We start from the raw sequence: 9,957 nt of genomic DNA on the forward strand, positions 1-9,957 counted from the left end.
TGAGTTGTTAGACACTACTCACGTCGCATGAATAAAGCTTTATCAGGCAACCTGTTGCCTTGCTCTGTTGGTCTGCCTGTCCTATTACCCTCCCGCTCTGTCTGTCCGAATTGCTCAGTGCATCTGTCACTTTATTTTTTATTCGACTGGAATTATGACACTAACGAAAGGTTTCCTGATAAAACATAAATTTTCCAAATGAACCTAAATGTATCAAGTTGTTTTTTCCTCCCTAGCATAACATTTACAAAAAAATTCTATCACAAACTTGTGCACAACATCCGTTAACATTCACCAATGAATACAGTTTAAATCATACGTTTATAAATGCACGAACTTTACTTTCTCGGGTGGATTAAACTTTGAACTCATGTTTACACACTTCATTCAGCAGAAGACAAATTACATTCCGATAGAATTGTTCATGATATAGAACAAAGAATGCAAGAATTTCGATAATTACCGATTCTTCATTACGCTACAAAGCCATTTTCATGAAGGTAAAAATCTTTTATCACTTATAAAAAGGAGATAAACGAGACTTGGATAAACACAGTATACAAGGAATTGTACGGGATCACTATTTAATGAAAATCCCACACATAATTAAAGAGTTAAGTAAAAAATGAAAGATTCCATATTCTCAAACCTTCCCCAAACTCACAAACGGAATCCTATAACAATTAAATTATGAAATTTCCCGTCGCTGGAATTAGCATTAGCCTGGGAAAAACTTTTGAATTATCGTCGAGTTCAACACGTTTTGAATATTCATGACTTAACTTTAGCATCCTATTCAATTACCCAGAATTAAAAACGATGGTCAGGATTTCATGCTTATTTTTTATCCTGTGAAATGGGAAGGCTAATTTTAACATTATGATTTTCCATGTGAAATGACAATCCCCTGTTCAAAACTAGCCCAGAAATGAAGTACGCCACATAGCCTAAATAGGCTTAACAAAGATCGGTCGAGAATATGGGTTGGTTGATATTTTGAATAACAATTTTGTAAGTAGGTGTAGATTTAGGAGGGCAGAAAAAAGTTCCCTGATATTCTTATAAGGAGCATTGCACATATATACTCTTTCAAAATAATAACAGTTATTTACGAGTCAATTTACATTTACGTTAAAAAACAAACAATAACATTCAAGCATCGTTCAAAATAGAGTGCATTCTGGTTATATATACCACTAATTTAAACTATTTGCCTATTCAAACCTTTCAACGGACAGAATTGTGGGGCGAGTCACAAGCATCGTATTGTCGTCGGGATTGTTGTGAGGTCTTATGGTATAAAAATATATTTAAAAAAAATTGCCATGCACTTCTTAAGGTGTAATCACGCTTTCACATGCATATAAATGCTTCGTCATAACCTTATTAAATTATCCTTTTCTATCATCGCCATAACCCGATTAATTCGGTCTTTTCCATCAGACTCGAATGCATTGTCATTGATAAAAAAAAAAAAAGGCAAAACTTCATAAACATATGCAAAGTTGTACTAGGTAGTATGTGAATGTGAGCAAACGCGTCTTCCGTAACACGTGTTTTACGACTTATAAAACGGTTAACGAGACCAAGTTTGATAACCCGTGTAACATAAAATTAGTGTCGAAAGCACGTTAATTGGTGTTCGCATATTAAAGCACGACGTGTTATTAATACAAGAGAAAAATTGACTAGCCTATATACCTAATTGGTCGAAGCCTACGTACAACCAACAGTAAGTTAACGCATTTACCTATGGCGTCAATTTCGTCGATGTTTGGTCATTAAGGTTAGGCTAATAAAGGAATGCGATTACAGATGGTTGATTGGTTTATGGGTAATGAAGCTGGTGTCTCGACATCCACATGCAGGAAAGGTATTTTTTATTGGGTGGAGTTTTTTTGGGGGGGAGATGGGGACGCGCATATGAAACTAGGTAAAATATTGGAGTGGAGGGTGCCTCAAGCCACTACATAATCGAGGCCAGCGTGACTTGCCAGGCTGGCCTGTTTCGCGCGGGGTGGGGGTTGGGGGGGAGGGGCTGGCGGTTGGGAGAAGGAAGGTCAAGGAGGGTGTTATATATTGGCTATGGCAAACCCCATCCAGGTCCCTCCACCCCCCCGCCTCACCTAACCTGGCGTAGGCCATCATGAACTATACTCTGTTTTTTTTCATCTTTCCATCCGCCTGTGGTGTTTTTGTATGGTAACACTGCGTCCCGGGCTTTAAATAGTTACGCTGTGTGTAAGTTTTAGGTAAATAAAAGGATATCTGGGTGTACATTTGCAACTGAAAAGTGTTTTAATAATTTACTATATGCGAATTATACCGTTCATATTCGAAATAGGATATTATTATAATCGTTGAATGTAAGCTAATGTAACTATCTAAAGCCCGGGACGCAGTGTTACCATACAAAAACACCACAGGCGGATGGACAGTTGAAAAAAAACAGAGTATAGGTACTAGAGAAAAGTAAGCTAAAAGTCTTCAACTTGGGTAGGGTAATTTTTCGGAAGACTAAAGCTAGCCATTATTAACATTAAAAACCACTTTGGGTTTTTCGTGCAAAACTACAAGAGCCTAAAAATATACCAACCTAACGTAACCTACAGGTGTTTACTGGTTACAGTTTTGCCGTGTTAGCTATGGAAGGGCGGGTCGGATTTGCCTTAGCCTACGTTATAAGTCCTAATTTGATAACTTTTTTTTTGCTATTAACTAAGGATTTGTGTAGGTTATGTATTGGAGAAAAATAATTTATTTTGCTGTGTTTTACCCAAGAAAATATAAATTATAGTGTGGGAGGTGACTGGGTTCTTCCAAAAATTAACCCTAGGGTAGTATGTAAAGCATGGGCCAATTACATGCATGGTTATTGTATTTGATAATGCAAGTTAGTAGCCCATATTAGATGGCTTGTCAATTACCTGGGTTTTTTTATTTTGAAGTTGAACCATTTTATCGAGATGTCTACTTGGGTCAGTCCATGACCCATACCTATTTTTAGCATAAAAATAAATATTCCAAATACCTGTAAGATTTAGGCCTACTCTCCTCCACTTTGAATTTCATCAATAAGGTGCATAGTCAGGGTAAGGTAATTTTCATATGGCAGTGTTCACAATAGTTGCAAATACTTTGCTCTGCTGTGCACGCTCTAATGTTTTTGGGGGGATGGGGCCAAAGCTCCCTTACCTAGGCCCCTACATGGTGCCCTAGGCTAAGGTTATGTCCAGGAATGGTTAGGATGTATCTTTACTGATGTACTACATGTTCGAATGGTCCAGTGCACTGTAGGGATTACTTAAAGTTCATTGCAGTGCCCTTTAGCCCATAGTTCTAATCCATTTCATTACTGGTACTGCACCTCTGTCCATTCTCTTTCTTCCATGTTACTTTCCACCCTTTTTACATTTGTTTCAACTTTACTTTCAGTGCAGAATGACCTCATAGGTCCCAGTGCCTAGCCTTTGGTCTAAATTGTCAGTTTGTATATTTGATGTCTATCTGCGGACTTTGTCGATATGAGACAGAACTCAAACTGTTTATATCATTGCATTTCACTTTGAATACAGTTTTAGAAATTTAATTGCTGCAGAAACTGGGTATTTCTGTTAAATGACAAAGCTAGCCTGCATCATCCAGCTGAAACTAGCACGTTTTGCCTAATTTCAGTTTCTGGAATATAGTATGTAATGCAAAAAAAAAAAATAAAATAATAAAATAAAATAAATAAATAAATCGTATTGGTGGGTTTCACTCCGTTTTCTTCTCCAAACAGCACTTGACCATTGGTCTACAAACATAACCTAAAATAAGATATAGCTACGACACCATGTTCTACTGACTGCCCATATGCCCTAACCTGGGACGTTGTAAATCACAAAACTTATGATTGTGAATAACCAATAAAAAAAGACAGGGTTTTACAAGAGGAAATATGAAATTAAAGTGAAATACAGTTGAGCATCTTAACCTAACTTAAATTAATCTAGGGATCTTAATCTAACCTAACTTAACCTAGGGAGTTGTGTCTTACCTCCCTAAGCTAGGGGGCTGGCATAGCTGCTAACTTAACTTAACCTAGGACACTATAAATTATAATTGAACCACAGGATGTATTATAAGCTAACCTTCCTAGACCTAATTTAAGTTAACCTAGGGTTGGCACTTCATTTCTAACCACCCATGTAACCAGACTTATGTAGTCATAAATGTAGAGAATTGGCAGCCACTGGTCCCCTACCACCTAACCTTATCTTGAATCGTAATGCACTGGTTTTTTTATGTGGTTCCCCATTGTTGTTAGATATAAGGCTTGTAATTAGCTAAACAAATGATTCCAATGAAAATCCAATATAAAGCTATCAGGAAAAAAGTTTTTGTTAAATGTAATAAAAGTTCACTTTATGTACTCTACTACATTTTGAAAGATGCCAAAAAAATGCCAGAGCCTTTAGTGTATGGTTGGTTATTTATTTATTATTATTTTTTTTTGCATGCATCCATGTCTTATAGTTGTTTTGTGGAATAATTTCTGTTTTGTTATATGTAATAACTGTATACAGTACAAGGCATATACACTACAATACAGTGCATTAGTTAAAAGATAGGAACAAATACTACAAGCTTTAGCATGGGGATTTTAACAATGATGAGGCTCTAATTATTTTCTTATGTAGGTTCTTGGTTTACGTGGTTAGGTCTCTCAATCTCTGATAAATTTATGAAAATTCTTGTTCCAATTACTCGGACGTAAATTCACCTTCAATTGTGTCCCATTTGCTTTCTCTCATTTGTACTGCTTTTATGGGAATTTTTTTTCCATAATGGCTCATAAAGTGTAAAGAAGACTTCTGATACCAGAATTACAAAGAAAAGAAAAGCTATCTTCTTGGAAGTGAAAATTGACCTAATAAAACTGTTTAAAAAGGGTGAAACACTGTCTTAACATCTGCCGTTTGCTCGGGTTCAGTCATACAACTGTGTCAAAGATCATCAAAGATAAAAAGCGCATACTTTAAAATGTAAAAGGATCTGCTCCTATGAAATCTGCTGTGATTACGATGCAGTGTATTAGTCTCAATGAGATGGAACAATTATTAGTGCTTTTTCTGGGAGACCACTGTGAACGGCATATCCCAGTAGCCTAATGTTGATGCAGGATAAGGCTAAAAGTTTTTTGAAACCTTCAAAACAGTAAAAGGGGAAGGTAGTTAAAATGAAGAGTTTGGGGCTAGCAAAGGTTGGTTTATGCAGTTAAAGCCTGTGCAAATTTGCATAACCTAAGGTGCAAGTGAAAGCAGCAAGTGAATTTCTTAGTACGTTGGCCGAGATAATCATGGAGGGGGTTCCTATGCTGAACAGGTGTTTAATGGAGATGAGACAGGTTTGTTCTGGGAAAGGATGCCTACCTGAACATACATTGCCAAGTGGGAGAAGACAGTATCAGGCCACAAAGTCAGCAAGGAGAGATTTATTTTGCTTCCTGGTGCTAATGCTGCTGGTGATTTCAAGCTGAAGCCTATAATGGTGTACCTGCCAGAGAATTGAAGGGCACTGAAGGGCATTTGGACAGGGTCAGCTACCTGTCATCTGGAAATCTAACAAGAAGGCATGGGTGACACTTCAGATATTTGAGGACTGGTTTACCAACTATTTTGTGCCAGACGGGAAGGCGTACTACCCTTTAAGCTGTTGCTAGTGCTGGACAATGCATTTGGAAGTCTTTCATCCTAATGTCAAAGGTGGTTTTCCTTCCATCTAATACCACTTCCCTTTTACAGCTTATGGTCCAAGGTGTCATTCCCTCTTTCAAAGCCTACTACCCCAGAAGGACATTTGCTTTGAATTTCAAGGCAACTGATAAGGACAAGAACTTGACTGTAAAACACTTTACAACATTCTTGCTGCTATGAGATACATTTCTGATTCTTGAATGGTGTGCGGAAAACATTTCCTCAATTTGTGTATGATTTATATGGCTTTGAGGAGTCAGTTGAGGCTGTCACCAAAAATGTTGTTGAACTGAGCAAGCAGCTTGATTTGAGGGTGGAGGGTAATGTCACAGAGCTGCTGGCATCTTACGGAGAAGAATTATCTGCCGAGGATCTCATTCAACTAGAATAGAAATTGCTTGAAGATGAAGACACCAACTCTAGAGCCCAAGAGATTTACAACCAAGGAGTTAGCAGATGGTTTTGCCCTGAAAGAGGAGGGGTTGGCAAAGTTTGAGGAGTTTGAGGGCCAGGACCACAACTCTGCCAGGTTCACTAAGGTTGCCCGTGGGGTCATGGATTCCCTGCAGTGTTACATGAAGATTTAGGAGGAGAAGAGGAAGGTATCCTTCCAGCTTAGCCTGGAAAGCTTTTTTTTTTTTTTTTATAAAGAAAGTAGAGAAGCCTGCAATTAATCCAGTACCCTCTACCCCAAATGCCTTTCCAGACTCAGCTGTCCCAGTGGTATCTCTAGCACCCTCTGCAGGTTCTGCAGAACTAAACTCACCTGCCCCAGTATCTCTAGCATCTTCTGCAGAACTAGGCCACCCTGCCCCAGTATCTGCAGCACTTTCAGCAGATTCTACCTCTCCAGACTCACCTGCCCCACCCCAGTATCTCCAGCACTTTTGGCAGATTCTGCCTCTCCAGACTCACCTGTCCCATTATCTCCAGCACCTCCTCCCAGTATCCTAGTCAAGCCTGTTTCACTCCTCTTTGCAACACCCAGTATGCAAGCTAACCACAGGAGTAAAGATGAGGAATTGTTTCTTTTTAAAATGTAAGGATAATATTTACCCTTGTGCTGTATGGATGTGTTCAGGAATTGTTTTCTCTTTTATTTATTTTTTAATTCTTACTGATACCTGCCATTATATGCTTAAATTCTGACTTAGGAACAAAATCGGGTTACATCCTTGCCATAGGAATGGATCTCTGACGTAAACCAAGACCCTACCAGTAGGTCCACCGATTACATCTGAGATCTGTTCCTGCGCCCATGAAGTAACCCGATTTTGTACGTAAGGCAGAATTTAAACATACATAATGATGTGAAAGAGTATAAATAAAATGTAAATATATGCGAGAAAATAATTCCTGACCACACATACAAACATTACAAGGGTAGATATTACAGTACAGTAAAAAGAAACAATTCATTACCTTTTTTCTGGTGGTTGCTTTGCTCACAGGGCGTTGCAAAGGGTGGTGAGACAGGCTTGTACTAGGCTATTGGGTGGAGGAAGGTTATTGAGATACTGGGGCAGGTAAGCCTAGTTCTGCAGAACCAGCAGAAGGTGCTGGAGATATCACTGGGGCAACTGAGCTTGGAAAGGCATGTGAGGTAGAGGGTACTGGATTTCTTGCAGACCTCTCTACCTTCTTAAAAAAAAAAAAAAAAAGTGTTCCAGGCTAAGCTGGAAGGATAACTACTTCTCTTCCTCCTAGATCTTCATGTAACACCTCTGGCAACCCTAGTGTACCTGGGAGTGTTGGGGTCCTGAGCCTCAAACTTTGCCAATCCCTCCTCTATCACGGCAAAACCATCTGCCAACTCCTTTGTTGTAAATCTCTTGGGCTCTGGATTTGGTGTCTTTTCATCTTCTTCAATCATTTGCTTTTCTAGTTGAATGAGGTCCTCAACAGATAATTCTTCTCCATGAGATGCCAGCAGCTCTGTGACATCATCAGCCTCCAACTCCAAATCAAGCTACTTGCTCAGTTCAATGACATTCTTGGTGACAGCCTCACCTGACTCCTCAAAGCTATAGAGATTATACACAAATTGGGACAATTTTTTTTTTTTTTTTTACACACCATTCTACTTCATCTGCTTAACTTCAGCTCAAGAATTGGAAATGTTTCTTATAGCAGCAAAAATGTAAGATTTCCAAAAGTTCTTTAGAGCCAAGTTCTTGTCCTTTTCAGTTGCCCTGTAAGCCATAACAAATGTCCTTCTGAGGAGTAGGCCTTGAAAAAGGCGATGACACCTTAGTCTATAAGCTGTGAAAGGGAAGTTGCATTAGGTGGAAGGAAAACCACCTTGACATTAGGCTGAAAGTCATTCAAATGCACGGGGTGGCAAGGGACATTGTCCAGCACTAGCAACAGCTTAAATGGCATCCCCTTTTTAGCACAGGACTCTTTCACTTCTGGCACAAAATAGTTGGTGAACCAGTCCTCTAATATCTGAAGTGTCACCCATGTCTTCTTGTTGGATTTCCAGATGACAGGTAGTTGACCCTTCCAAATGCCCGTCAGTGCCCTAATTCTCAACATAGGTTTCAGATTGAAATTACCAGCAGTATTAGCCCCAAGGAGCAGTCAGTCTCTCCTTGCTGACTTTGTGGCCTGGTGCGGTCTTCTTCTCCTCCTTGTCAATGAAGCTACAGGTAAGCATGTGTTTCCAGAACAACTCTGTTCAGCACAGCAACCCCCATCCCTGATTTCCTCAGCCAACGCACTAGGAAATTCACTTGCTGCTTTTCATCACCACTAGCAGCTTCCCCTTGCACCTTAAGGTTATCCAAATTTACATAGGCCTTAAACAGCATGAACCAACCTTTTCTAACCCTAAACTCTTCACTTCCACTCCCTCTCCCCGTTTCACATTTTAAGGTTTCAAACAATTTTTTTAACCTTTTCCTAAAAAAACATTAGGCTAACTCAGATATGCCATTGATGGTGGTCATTCAGCCAAAGTTTTGATAAACGTTCCATCTCAATAGTGAGGCCACTACACTTTCATTATCACAGTTGATTTCCTAAGAGCAGATCCTTTCACATGTTCAAGTGTGCAGATTTTAACTTTGATGATTGTTGATACAGATGTACGACTGAACCTGATCATATGGCCGATGTTAGACAGTGTTTTGCCCTTTTCGGATCATTTTTTTATGTCAACTTTCACTTCCATGAAGATGGCTTTTTTTGTCTTTGTAGCACTGCCATCAGAAGAGTCTGCCTTATGCTTAGGAGCCATAATAGAATTCAAAAATATCCCAAAAAAGCAATACAAATGAGAGAGAGCCAGTGAAACGCTATTCAAGATAGGATACAGCGAGCGAGTAACTGGCCCCACGTCCGTATTCTGGTGCAGGATGGAACAAACATTTTTTAATAAATTTATTGGAGATTGAGATACGTAACCACAAAACAACCTAGGTCTTGTACGATGTAAAATGAGATCTAACAGTACTATGATACTGTATGCAACCGTATCATATGCAAACAAGGTATAAACTTTACTCATAACAGTGTATACTGTGCAAAGGATTGGGTGGTAAAGGGAAAAAAGGCACTATATAAATAAATGCTTTCAAGAGAATGCGGCTCTACTTTCCTTGGCATCAGAACTTCATTATGTGTACATTCACATTGTTTACAACAAGATAAATTTTGATGTGTTGCATTTGCTGGTAGTGACTTGATCATGATTATGTAGTTTGAATTGGCTAGGCTACTGTGATGAGGTTCCAGAATGACACATTTTGCTTGTTATAGTGTCAAAGTTTTATGTTAAAGGATTTAATGGTAGGTAGCCTAGACAAATGGTGGCTTAACCTAGGCTTGGCTAATAACTAACAATCCCCTTGGAAGTACAGTATTAAAGCAAATATTTAATTAGGGGATTACTGAGCTCTGTTTATTTCCTGAGTACACCAGTCATTTTGACAATTTTGACTCTTTGACAGAGGTCATACTCTACAGTTAAGCAACAAGACCCAAAATTTGAATTTTACATTGAAGTAACAATGTTATTTTTTAAGTTTGAAGGTGCCTCTATATTACATCAATGGTATATAAACAACTTTTCCTTATATTCATACAGTTACAGCATTTTAAATCTAATCATATTCCAAAATAATGTGTACATTGCTAAGGAGGATGCTACGATGGGGAGCTAGTCTCGCTATCCACTCGTAACTTAACCTATTATAGGAGGGGTTCCAGAATGATA

At 38.8% G+C, this 9,957-nt stretch overlaps 1 protein-coding gene across 1 annotated transcript in view; it reads left to right on the plus strand.

The window, feature by feature from the left end:
• The first annotated feature begins 1,526 nt into the window (after positions 1–1,526).
• LOC135218540 (calcium-activated chloride channel regulator 1-like) overlaps positions 1,527–9,957 on the plus strand; it is a 915,765-nt gene continuing 907,334 nt past the window's right edge. The window contains exon 1 of the mRNA XM_064254912.1: positions 1,527–1,732. The gene's annotated coding sequence lies outside the window, so the exon portion shown is untranslated. The remainder of the gene's footprint in view (positions 1,733–9,957) is intronic.

This window comes from Macrobrachium nipponense, chromosome 9, assembly GCF_015104395.2.
Source record: "Macrobrachium nipponense isolate FS-2020 chromosome 9, ASM1510439v2, whole genome shotgun sequence".
NCBI classification, from domain to species: domain Eukaryota; kingdom Metazoa; phylum Arthropoda; class Malacostraca; order Decapoda; family Palaemonidae; genus Macrobrachium; species Macrobrachium nipponense.